The sequence below is a fragment of the Pongo abelii genome, chromosome 5 (genome assembly GCF_028885655.2).
Source record: "Pongo abelii isolate AG06213 chromosome 5, NHGRI_mPonAbe1-v2.0_pri, whole genome shotgun sequence".
NCBI lineage: Eukaryota > Metazoa > Chordata > Mammalia > Primates > Hominidae > Pongo > Pongo abelii.
The window spans coordinates 26,663,092-26,675,802 of record NC_071990.2 but is presented as its reverse complement, the minus strand read 5'-3'; the positions used below and the strand labels follow the sequence as shown (position 1 = coordinate 26,675,802).

The 12,711-nt window shown below is 43.0% G+C and overlaps 4 non-coding genes across 4 annotated transcripts; all 4 read right to left on the bottom strand.

The window, feature by feature from the left end:
- Positions 1-4,036: 4,036 nt before the first annotated feature.
- TRNAK-CUU (transfer RNA lysine (anticodon CUU)) lies at positions 4,037-4,109 on the bottom strand. Its single transcript has one exon. It is a non-coding gene; the product is annotated as a tRNA-Lys (tRNA).
- A 1,197-nt stretch (positions 4,110-5,306) lies between these two features.
- On the bottom strand, positions 5,307-5,378 carry TRNAP-AGG (transfer RNA proline (anticodon AGG)). The gene has a single exon. It is a non-coding gene; the product is annotated as a tRNA-Pro (tRNA).
- Positions 5,379-6,429: 1,051 nt separating this feature from the next.
- On the bottom strand, positions 6,430-6,503 carry TRNAI-AAU (transfer RNA isoleucine (anticodon AAU)). Its single transcript has one exon. It is a non-coding gene; the product is annotated as a tRNA-Ile (tRNA).
- A 545-nt stretch (positions 6,504-7,048) lies between these two features.
- Positions 7,049-7,120, bottom strand: TRNAA-CGC (transfer RNA alanine (anticodon CGC)). The gene has a single exon. It is a non-coding gene; the product is annotated as a tRNA-Ala (tRNA).
- Positions 7,121-12,711: the final 5,591 nt, after the last annotated feature.

Below are 12,711 nucleotides of genomic sequence, written 5' to 3'. Positions count from 1 at the left end.
TCAATTCAACTTAAAATATTTTTGACAAAAGGATTTCATAGATGATGCTGGTATTTCATATTGTAATACATTAGATGACCCAAATATTTTCAATTTTCATTTTAGATTGCTTTTAAGATGATATTTAAAATCATATATCCATACAAGGCTAACCTTTTTTTTTTTTTGAGACGGAGTCTCACTCTGTCACCCAGGCTGGAGTGCAGTGGTGCGATTTCGGCTCCCTGCAACCTCTGCCTCCTGGGTTCAAGCGATTCTTGTGCCTCAGCCTCCCAAGTAGCTAGTATTAGAGGTGTGAGCCACCGAACCCAGCTAGTTTTTGTATTTTTGGTACAGACGGGGTTTTGCCAGTTGGCCAGGCTGGTCTCAAATTCCTGACCTCAGGTGATACACCTGCCTTAGCCTCTCAAACTGCTGGGATTACAGGCATGAGCCATCATGCCCGGCAGGCTAATTTTTTTTTTTTTTTTTTTTTTTTTGACAGAGTTTCGCTCTTGTTGTTCAGGCTAAAGTACAGTGGCACGATCTCGGCTAACTGCAACTTCTGCCTCCTGGGTTCAAATGATTCTCCTGCGTTAGTTTCCCAAGTAGCTGGGATTACAGGCACTCACCACCTCACCCTGCTAATTTTTGTATTTTTAGTAGAGATGGGGTTTCACTATGTTGGCCAGGCTAGTCTCGAACTCCTGACCTCAGGTGATCCACTGGCCTCGGCCTCCTAAAATGCTGGGATTACAGGCATGAGCCACCACGCCTGGCCCCACTAACATTTTTTGATGCTATTTCTAGCACTCAAACCCTAAAATTATTTACAGAAGCATAAAGCAATGCACAATGCTTTATCCTTTTTTATTTAATTTAATTTTTTTTTTTTTTTTTTTTTTTTTTGAGACGGAGTTTCCCTCTGTCGCCCAGGCGGGAGTGCAGTGGCGCAATCTTGGCTCACTGCAAGCTCCGCCTCCCGGGTTCACGGCATTCTCCTGCCTCAGCCTCCCGGGTAGCTGGGACTACAGGTGCCCGCCACCACGCCTGGCTAATTTTTTTGTATTTTTAGTACAGACGGGGTTTCCCCGTGTTAGCCAGGATGGTCTCGATCTGCTGACCTCGTGATCCGCCCGCCTAGGCCACCCAAAGTGCTGGGATTACAAGCGTGAGCCACCACGCCCGGCGTATTTAATTTTTTTGAGACAGGGTCTTGCTCTGTCACCCAGGCTGGAGTGCAGTGGCTCCGTCACAGCTCACTGCAGCCTCAACCTCCTGAGCTCAAGTGATCCTCCCACCTCGGCCTCCCAAGTAGCTGGGACTACAGGTGTGCACCACCACACCCAGCTAATTATTGTATTTATTGAAAAAGAATTTTTTTTTAAAATATAGAGACAGGGTCTCGTTATTTCGCCCAGGCTGGTCTTGAACTCCCAGCCTCAAGCAGTACTCCTGCCTTGACCTCCTAAAGTGCTAGAATTACAGGCATGAGCCATTGCACCTGGCTGCATCTTCATTTCCTATTGCCAGACAATTAAAATATAGCTGTGGATATAATTTTTGTTAAATCAGTCACATTCACCCAGGAGGTATATGGCAATTTTCTTTTTTATTTATTTTTTCTTGCAGTGCTCTATACATTCAGAGAAACTTCTCTAGTAACAAAGCATAGAAACGATCACTGAAAGTAGTCTTGATGGCAGCTTTCTTGAAGGCAGGGACTATATCATGTTCATATTTTTATTAAATGTCCAGCAATGAAAAGGTGCTTAATAAAAATGTGTTTCTCAATTGTTTTGAAAGACACTGTATCTTTTATAAAGTAGACTTAGAGAACAGTCAAGTCTCACTGTACTCAAGAAAAGTTACTGTGGTCAAATTCATCCATTTTATGATAACTCATAATTCTCAGTTTCATGGTGTATATACCAACAATACACCCAAATCCTAGGGAGTCCATCTAGTTAGTTTGTTTGTTTGTTTGTTTATTTATTTATTTATTTAGAGACAGGGTCTTGCTCTGTCACCCAGGCTGGAGTGTAGTGGTGCAATCATGGCTCACTGTAACCTCCGCCACCTCGGTTCAAGCGATCCTCCCTCCTCAGCCTCCCCAGTAGTTGGAACTTGACGTGAGCACCACCACATCCAACTAATTTTTGTATTTTTTGTAGAGATGGGGTTTTGCCATGTTAGCCAGGCTGGTCTCGAACTCCTGAGCTCAAGTGATCCACTCACCTTGGCCTCCCAAAGTGCTGGGATTATAGGCGTGAACCACTGTGACTGGCCCCATCCAGTTTAATACTCGTGATTTCCTTTGCCCAACTCTACGTGCTATTTATCTAAGTAGATAAAATATGGAATCATTTTAAAACTGGATATAACATATCACATGGAGCAAGTGATAAATTACTGATAATATTTAGGTTACTGAGTAAAGAAAAAAGGGCCTGTGGTGCCTTATGCCTGTAATCCCAGCATTTTGGGAGGACGAGGGGGGAGGATTCCTTGAGCCAGAGATTTGAGACCAGGCTGGGCAACACAGGGAGATCTACAAAAAAAAAAGAAGAAGAAGAAGAAAGGAAGGGTTGGATGGCAGAGGACAGACAGTGGTAATTTGTCACTGTTTCTCCAGTGTGCTCAGAGGTGAGCATTCTTTCAATGCAATATCCATGTTCTGGGGCTCCTTACAGATGATGTGGGCTGCAGACCTGATATATCAAGTCTTCACAGTGATACAACTCTTGTTGTCATTGAACCCCTTTTGCTCTGATTATATAGTAGAGAACATTTCACGTGAATTCAGTCTTTCCAAGTTTGAGGGCAATTTTTAAAAAATACACTGGGCCACTTAACAGTTTATTCATTGGTATAGATGTATAAGGTTGGTGTTCTGACCTTAAAGTTATCCTTGACTATTCTTCTCCATCCCATTCAAAGCTACCAGGAAATCTTACTGATTCAGCCTTCCAGGTAGACCCACTTCTCCTCTTTCCCTGTTAGCACTCTGATCTTTCTTAATACTTTTTGTCACCAGGAGCCTCTTAATTGGTTTCCTTGTTTCTATCATTGTCCCCTTAAGGTCTTTTCTCAACACAGCAGTTAGAATTATCTTCTTAAAAGGTAAGTTAGATTCTGTTACTCTTCTGCTCAGAACCTTCACAGACTTCCCATCTCTCAGTTAAATCTAAAGTCCTTACAAGCCCAGAAGGCTCCATATCTTTTTGACTTCCTCCCCATCATTCTTCTCTCATACTGCTACAGCCGCTGGGAATGGCAGGAAAACATGTAACATCAAGTTTCTCAACCCAAAAAGCTAATACCTTACACCTATTATAGAAACATGCTGCTTTCCATAAGGCATTGATTTCCTGTGTAATTCTGGACTGAATAGGCAGCCAACTTGCTATATGTATCATAAAATTAAAAAAGGACCTTATAAAACAATGGTTTCTAAACCACTGGAGATTCAGATCCTGTGAGTCTGAGTTAGGGCCCAGGAATCTAAAATTTTAGAAGTGCCTCAGGTGATTCACATGTACAGCCAGTCTTGGACACCTGAGCTAGAGCATTTTCTTTATATTGTCCTGAGACCTGAAGAGATGAGAACTATGTTAGTGAAGTGAGAGAAAGGTATGTGGCTAATTGGGCTTTTGAAATCAACGAAGAGGTGTGTGGTATGCTTTTTTAACTCATGGTCATGGGTCCTTCCTGCCTCCTAAACCTTTTTTGCTGGGATTTGTGCTTCAGAATCAGCCCAGGAACTTGTTTAAATATACAAGAGCTCATGCCCTACCAACGACTTACATAACCTATGTTTAAGTATATCTGGTTTTACAAAACCTCTAGGCCAGAAAAGTGTATCCACACCAGGGAGCACTGAGACTAAGTTCAGCTGGAATTTCAGAGAAGGCTGGAATGTGTCAGTCAAGTCGGTAAGACTAAACTGGCCACAATGATCACACAATTCCATTCTTCCAGAGTGATGAGCTTTAATAATGCCCTTTTTTTGGACAGTAATGAGGAACCTGAAAACGTTTTGGAATTAAAACCATTACGCCCAACGTGGGGCTCGAACCCACGACCCTGAGATTAAGAGTCTCATGCTCTACCGACTGAGCTAGCCGGGCTCACACAGCTAGAGCTCTTCCCCTCTATACTAAGAGAATACATAATTTCTTTTGTATGGTTCGGATTCTGGATTTCAATGTTTTTGTTGGTTTTATAGGTAAGATGAAATGAAACTCAAAGGACGTAAACGTTACCTGAATCATTAGCATGCATTCCAGTCACTTTCTCTACATCTTCCCTCTTTTCCCCATTCTCACCAATTTGTGTTGATAGGCCGCAAAATGTTTCCGGGACCTAAAAGTCAGTGTCATTGGATGCTTACCAGAGTGACCCCTGCACTGGCACTCCCAAAACTCCAGACCCGGTTACCAATGTGGCTCCAAGCGTAGTCCCAAGGACCTTAGGTCCTTGAGCCCAAACAATTTCCTGGACCCTCTCTGTGGCCCAGTGAGGCGTTCCTCTCTTGTTCTCATAACCCATCAATTCTTGCCCCTCCTGCCAAGCTATGTGGATATGGCCCTCAAGAAAATGTCTGCGGTGTTCTCCCACCTTTGCAGGACCCGTATGTTTGCTCATTTGTTGTCTTTCATAATTAAGGCACACATAGAAAAGGAGGCAGGGTTGCAATTATATTTTAATATAAAGTATCTGACAACCACTACAATATAGGATGCAGTGATTTTTGTGTGTTGTGTTTACCGCCAACCGCAAAAGTAGATTCAGCACAACAGATTAAAAAAAAATCTACTTAATGAGTATACCAATGGTACGCTCCAGTTGGAGAGGAAAAAATGCTCCTTCTCAGAAGAAAGCAGAACCGTGATCTGTGTGACAGGGTAGTACTTGACGCTGTAGCAACGAGGAAAGTCGAAATAACTCAAAGGTTCCTAACACCTTGACTCTTGATCTTCCCATTTAAATCCATCCTTTGATGTAATGAATCAATAATAAATAGCATTGAATTAAGATGTGACCATTTTATTTCTAACATATTTCACACGAACACAATCGTGGAGTTGGAACTTCTAGAAGATCCAGAAACGTTTGCCTTTGCAAAAGTCTGTACAGCGGACTAAAGAGAAGCAAAAAACAAAAAAAAAAAAAAAAAAAAAGTCCCTAACTAGAGAACGCAACTCACTTGTTGGGTTCGAACGCATATCGATGCCACAATTATCGGCACTTCTAGCTGGCAAGTTTTAACTTAGAAACTAAGGTTGGGTGAAAGCAGCCAGATTCAGAAGCAAGAGACAAAACTTGGGCTCGTCCGGGATTTGAACCCGGGACCTCTCGCACCCTAAGCGAGAATCATACCCCTAGACCAACGAGCCACCTGAGGATTCCTCATTTTAGACGCATTAAATATTTACTAAATTTCTTTTTTTTTTAATGTACGTGTAGCTATATGCAACTATAATTGATAATACCTTTAATTAATTTTGTTAAAAAATTATCAGGTCAATGAGGCTCTCAGAATTTCTCCGAATTTTCCCTCAATCCAATCCTAAGGACTGTTATCTCAAAGGGCTCTTGACACATCCTTTCTGGGAAACAGCTGTGGCGTTTGTTTAAAACGCAGAAATCTAGGTTCCTTCTCAAATCTGAGTCTAAGTCTCTGGAGGCGAGGCCCAATAAGTTTCGTTTTTCACAAGCGCTCGAGCTCACTCACAGGTGTGGGGCTAACAAAGCCCACGTGGAGCTCGTGACTTGAGATCAGCATTTTCCATAGAAAACAGTAAAACACGTGAAGATTCACTCGACAGGCTATACAGCTGTGAGGTCGTAAATAAACAGAGGACATTAGTTGTACAAGGAACGGGGGATATTTAACATCAAGATGTGGACTGAGCAGTTATTCCTTGCGTTGGCCAACCTGGACCAACGGGTCCAGGTTGCTGATGTGGAAAAGGTAGATTTTGGAAAGGGGCTTAGTCCTTTCTTGGGAAATCAAAGTAACAAGAAAATGTTTCTCTCGGAATGGAATTTCTGTCTTGATGTGTGAGTGTTGATCTTCTCAAGTAGGGATCCTTAACTGGGCAATCAGAGATAATGAACACTGCCTTCTCACACTTGCCCGGCATTTCATTATCTGAAGATTTATCTGTTTTCAGACTATTTCAAGGACAGTGTTGGGGCACTAAACAAATTGGTGACACTGTTTTGCCCTCTATTGAATTTAAATCTAACTCTCAAAATATCCTGCTGCTTTTCTGCTTCTCGTGAGCAAACATTTTGAGCACCATGACTTAAGAAAACAGGACATCTGGACTTGCTACAGAGGTTTGGACTTCCGGCAAAGTGTTAGTTATATAGTAACAGTCCTCAGACAATTGGTTTTTCCTTGTCTTTGGCCGTAAGTTATGTGATGGAAGAAAAGAGAGCTGGCCCGTACGGGGATCGAACCCGCGACCTTGGCGTTATTAGCACCACGCTCTAACCAACTGAGCTAACCGGCCACCTACGTGTTAGAAGTCTTAAAAACTGCATCAAGAATTTCATAGTGTTTCGGAATGTTTTCGTTTTTGTTATTCCCCTACGGGAGACCGGTGCACTAGAGCAGCCAAATTCTCCCGTGCTGAGCTGAGATTCATCCTTCTCTCGATATTTGTCCTATTTTTATCATCCTATGACGCACAGGACTAACAATAGCCCGTCTTCCCTCCCGTTTCCATGTTCTCAAACCAAGATTATTTCTGCCCTAAAGGCAAACCATATACCGCAAATAGGGCTCATTAATGGGTTCCGGGCAACTTTCCAGGTTGCTCCTCTTCTGTCATCTCCCCATTGGGCACGTTTTTCTGTGTTCTCAATTCCATTTGTTTCACATAGACAGTTCAAAATACTTCAGAGCAATCTTGTTCCTCGTGCTCCATATACAATTCTACATACAGTGGCTAAAAGAAGGCCATTAAAAGTTAAAGAAGTGGAGGATACAAAACATAATTATTTGACATTTTGAAATACAGTTTCTAATAGTATTGGGCAGATACGATAAAACACTTGGAGATGCCGGGGATCGAACCCGGGGCCTCATACATGCGAAGCATGCGCTCTACCACTGAGCTACATCCCCAGCCGTACGAATTTCCTCTTTGTAGCTCTCCCTAGTTGTTTGTGAAAGATTTCTGTTACCACCCCACCTCCCCGCCGTCTCCGTCTTCCCATATCTGTCCCCGTCCCCATCTCTGTCCCCAAAATTCTAAGATTTGCGGACTGCTGAAACTAAATTCTCTTTTATTTGTCGAAAAAAATCCTGAAATTATTAATGGGGCAGCATCCATCAGTTTTCAAAGTGTGGAAAACCTTCCAGCCATCAGACACACTTGTCAAATACTTAACCTACTGACCCAGGGATAGAACTATTGATAACTACCTGGAAATCTGACAAAAAAAAGGAGAGTAAGGACGCTTCTTTACAAACTTCTTTAATTTATTTTTCCTTTTTTCAAAGAAACGAAACACTGAAAACCAAGGCAGGTGAAACCAAGAACTGCTAAATCAGTTTTCTCTATCTTCGTCTCACAACAGCTTCCCTAAGTACGTCGCCGAAAAGGTGATTCAGTTACTCCCCTTTACGTGCACCAGCGTCAGATCAGGTTACTTTTGAAAATGTTTTGTTTGGGCCCAAGTTTAGAGAGAGGATTTGAGATATTTATCTGGGAAGCCTAGGAACTGAAGGCGAGCATTCTGTTAGTCCTTGACTGGACTGAATTATATGAATACATATACATGCGTGTAGAAAGATAGGTAGATAGGTAGGTAGGTAGGTAGATAGATGATAGATAGAATTTTGGGGGGATGTTAGTATCGATTTGTAATATGGTTAGACCTCAGTCTTAAAACGGACCCTCGTTATGGCTGAGCTTCTGTGCTGTTATTAGCAAGAATTTCTAAATTACCAGGTCCTTATTAAAATCGCAGCTGAACCTTCTAAAATTACGTTCTAGGTCAGATACGTAGATTAATAAACCAGGGTTGATGTAGTTTGGACATTTTGTATGAACCCTGGTAGCTCAGTCAGTATGGCCATGGACTTTTAATCTGAGGACCCAGGTTTCAAGTCCCTGTTCAGGTGTCGCTGTATTTCTCCTTTTTTATTTCCATTTCTTCATTTTTAACCCAATACGTACAGTATTCTTTCCTTATCAGCTGGAGATATGTTCCAAGACACACAGTGAGTGCCTGAAACCTCGGATAGTACCATAGTATACTACGTTTTTTCGATCTGATAACCAGGATGAATATTAAGTGACTAAGGTGTGGGGAGCGCATACCGCGTGGACAGTCTGGACAGAGGGATGATCCTCGGGCGGATGGGAGATTTCATGACGCTACTGAGAAAGGGGAGTTATTTGAAACTTGTGAATTTTTTATTTCTGGAATTTTCATTTAATATTTTTGGACCACGGTTGAAGGGGGTAACTGAGACAGCGGAAGGGAAACTACGGACAAGGCGGGAGAGGTTACTGCAGTTAGAGAGAGGAAGGTTAAGGTCAAGTTACAGGCTGATATCCCCGAATAAATGAAGGACTCTTGAGCTGACCATAGGTCTCATAACCTAGGAGCTGTTTAGAAAATAGATGGGACTTTTGGAAAGGGAGCCACAGCGCACAAAGCTTTTCATCTGCAATAGGAGTAAAAGTTGCAATAACAATGGCTACAAGTTGTTAAAGGTTAAACTCTTTCTTGAAAAGCAACAAAAATGCACAGGCTCCCTCTTTTCTCCGTTAGTGTGCTCCTTTCTGATCCCCTGCTTTGCTGATCCCTGGGGTTGCCCAGGTAAACAGACGTGGTTCGTCACCCAGAACTTGGGCCTAGTGGCAGCAGCTTTCATTTTTTTGGTGGTGACCTACAATTTAGTTTACATCGTCATTCAGTCATACATATGTAACAGAAACAAAAGTTGCATGAACTATTCCTTACTCTTACCACACACACTGCATTCTGATTATTTCTGATTCTAGTCTATTCTAACTGAAATTTAACATATCTTTCACTTACTAATACAGGTAACAAACCACAATTGAAAGAGAAGTAACTATGACTGTCATCAAGAAAAATCACATGTTTTTGGCCGGGGGTGGTGGCTCACGCCTGTAATCCCAGCACTTTGGGAGGCCGAGGCGGGCGGATCACCAAGTCAGGAGATCAAGACCATCCTGGCTATACGGTGAAACCCCGTCTCTACTAAAAATACAAAAACAAAATTAGCCAGGCATGGTGGCGGGTGCCTGTACTCCCAGCTACTCGGGAGGCTGAGGCAGGAGAATGGCGTGAACCCGGGAGGCGGAGCTTGCAGTGAGCAGAGACCACGCCACTGCACTCCAGCCTGGGCGACAGAGAGAGACTCTGTCTAAAAAAAAAGAAAAGAAAAATCACATATTTTTGTATCACAATACAGTTGTTACAAATACCCAAGACAACTGTTTGAAAATTACAGCAGTCATAAGACGGGTCTTGATGTTTAATATTTAATGCATTAATGAGAAGCACACATTACTCTATGAAACTATTTTAATCGTTTGAAAACTGTTTTGTAGTACAATTGGCTTTCTTTAAAATCCTGTGTATTTTTTAAAAGCTTTTAAAAATACAATTTCGAAAAGGGCTCCATGGGCTTCATGCTGGGGCCAGAGGGCTCCCTGGGAGCTAGAAGATGAAGAAGCACCGCGGAAATTCGCCATCTGGGAGGAGACCACCGTCGGATGCCCGCCATCCCCTTATGCCAGAACTCCACTAATGAGGACTAGGTGTTAGCGCTGGCGCGGGAGACCGGAGCAAGGTCTTTAAAGGTCTAAGGTGAAATTCCGGGTGGGAGCTCAGTCAAGCCTCTCCTACCCAACTGGGAATCCGTGCGCCAAGCAGAGCAGGCCCCCCAGGCCCCCCAGGCGACACCGAGAGGCGCGGAACTCCCAGGCCTAGAGGGCGTCGGAAGTGCGTCCCAGAGCGGAGCAGCCAGAGGGGCGGGGTGTCGCGGCGCTGGGGCCGCGCCCTCGGGTATCCAGAGTAGAGCTCTTCCAGGCCATGTTGATGACCCGGGGAGGAAGCCATTGGAGAGTTTTGAGAGAAGAGGGAGGTATTTTTTTTTTTTTGAGACGGAGTTCTCACTCTATCTCCCAAGCTGGAGTGCAGTGGCACGATCACGGCTCACCACAACCGAGGGAGGTACATTTTAGCGGGATTTCTGTGAGAGGCATTCAAACCAGAGCGACTCCATTTTGAGTGAGGGCGAGGAAAACGAGGCCGGGACTTCTGCTGGGCTGCATTCCCAGAAAGTCAGGCATTCCTAGCCTCTAGATGTTTATGGTTAAGGGAACAAATTAATAATGTTTACTAAACAGACCCAGACTTGGGAGTGTCCAGATGTCCCCATATCTGGAGAACAAAGGCATTCCAAATTTTGCTTTAAAGATAATAATATCGATTCTTACAAAATATAATAAGAAAATTAATCCTTTATCACAAACCCTTGTAGCAGAGCACATCTCCCCATATATACGAGTATTGTATCTAGGGTGGACGCTTTCCTCCACGTTTCAGGAACACCCTACTCTGTCTATGGAGTAGCTGTACTTTCACTACTTAACTTTCTTAATAAACTTGCTTTTACTTTGCACTGCGGACTCGCCCTGAATTCTTTACTGCGTGAGAGCCAAGAACCCTCCCTTGGGGTCTGGATCGGGACCCCTTTTCTGTAACACAACCACTATTGAGAAAAGAAGGTAGTGGTGCAAGGACAGATACAGAAAAATAAGTTTCCCTCCCTCTTCTTTCCAACTCTTCCATGCTCAGTGCCTCAGATGTGAGGGTCAGAAATTTGGTTATCAAAAACTCTAGGCCGGGCGTGGTGGCTCACGCGTGTAATCCCAGCACTTTGGGAGGCCGAGGCGGGTGGATCATGAGGTCAGGAGTTTGAGACCAGCGTGGCAAACATGGTGAAACCCTGTCTCGACTAAAACAAATACAAAAAATTAGCCGGGCATGGTGGCAGGCGCCTGTAATTCCAGCCGCTCGGGAGGCTGAGACAAGAGAATCACTTGAACCCGGGAGGCAGAGGTTGCAGTGAGCTGAGAGCGCACTATCGCACTCCAGCCTGGGCGACAAGAGTGAAACTCCGTCTCAAGAAAACAAGCAAACAAAAAAACTCTAGATCACTCAGGCTGATATATGTCTAAATTTATGTTTGTCTAAATGTAAAGTTAAATGAGAACAATACTACTCAGCTCATAGGGTTTTCGAAATAAAATTTTTCATATAAATCCCTGGGCACACAGTTTGGCAACAACACTTAATAATTCTCTTTTATTATAGTCAGAAACCTGATATAATTTGGTTATTCATCTTAATTTTTTTGATCCAACAATAATTTATTGAACATCTACTATGCACCTAAGATGACAGCAAGAGGGGGGAAAAAAGAATAAAAGTAAACAACTACTATGCACATCCATATGCATTATCCATATTCTCTTAACATCTTCGTAAGTGTTATTATTCTTACCGGAAGCCTTTTCCCCACTCCTTGCTTGACCAGCTCCTTTCTGTTTTCATTTTGCTGGTCATATGTCAACATACTCCAGGAAGTCCTCCCTAAGGTCCCTTCATGCCCTGGCATCCGGGTTTGGGTCTCTTGCTGTGTCATAACAGAGAGCACACTACTGTATGGTGACCTATCTCTCTATCCCATTCAACTTTTTTTTTTTTTTTTTTTTTTTTTTGAGACGGAGTTTCACTCTGTCGCCCAGGCTGGAGTGCAGTGGCGCCATCTCGGCTCACTGCAACCTCTGCCTCCCCGGTTCAAGCGATTCTCCTGCCTCAGCCTCCTGAGTAGCTGGTACTGCAGGGATGCGCCACCACGGCTGGCTAATATTTTGGTATTTTTAGTAGGAGACAGGGTTTCACTATGTTGGTCAGGCTGGTCTCAAACTCTTGACCTCAAATGATCTGCCAGCCTTGGCCTCCCAAAGTGCTGGGATTACAGGTGTGAGCCACTGCACCCGGCTCTCATTCAACTTTGAACTGAGGACAGGGAATATTTCTTTTATCCTTGATCCTAATCTGTTGTCAGGCATAAAGTGCAGATAAATGTTTGCTGTTTATCAAATAAAATGGAGTGGGAATAGTCGAGCAGATGAAGGATGGTAATACGGCATGACAAAGTAGAAATGCCAGCAATTCACTATTACAATGGAAAAAAATGCTATTATGTAATTCCAGTTTTACTATATATGCTACTTACTGGTTTTAGTAAGGGCTCCATATGCAGTGGCCTGGGTCTCAGTTTTTTGGAGTAATCGAATCGTCTTTTTTCTTTCAGTTTTTCAGTGGCGATGTAAGATTCTGGGAAATATGAATCTTTTTTTCAAATCTCCAACAGAGCTTTATGCATCAATATGCTAATTAGGTAAATTGCAATACTAGTCATTTCCATAAAGTATCTCTAATTCTTTTCAAAACCTTGCAAAATAGATATTAGTTCTTGCTTTGTTACTGAGGAGATTGTGGCTCAGAAAGGCTAAGCAATCATCCAAGCTTGGCATTATTTACTGCCAACTCTCTCAGACCTCTTCGCGTTCCATACCAGGTCCAAATTATCAACATGTTTTGCCTAGATTGCTGTGACAGCTTACAGTCTATTGCTCATGCACCAGGCATATTCACACA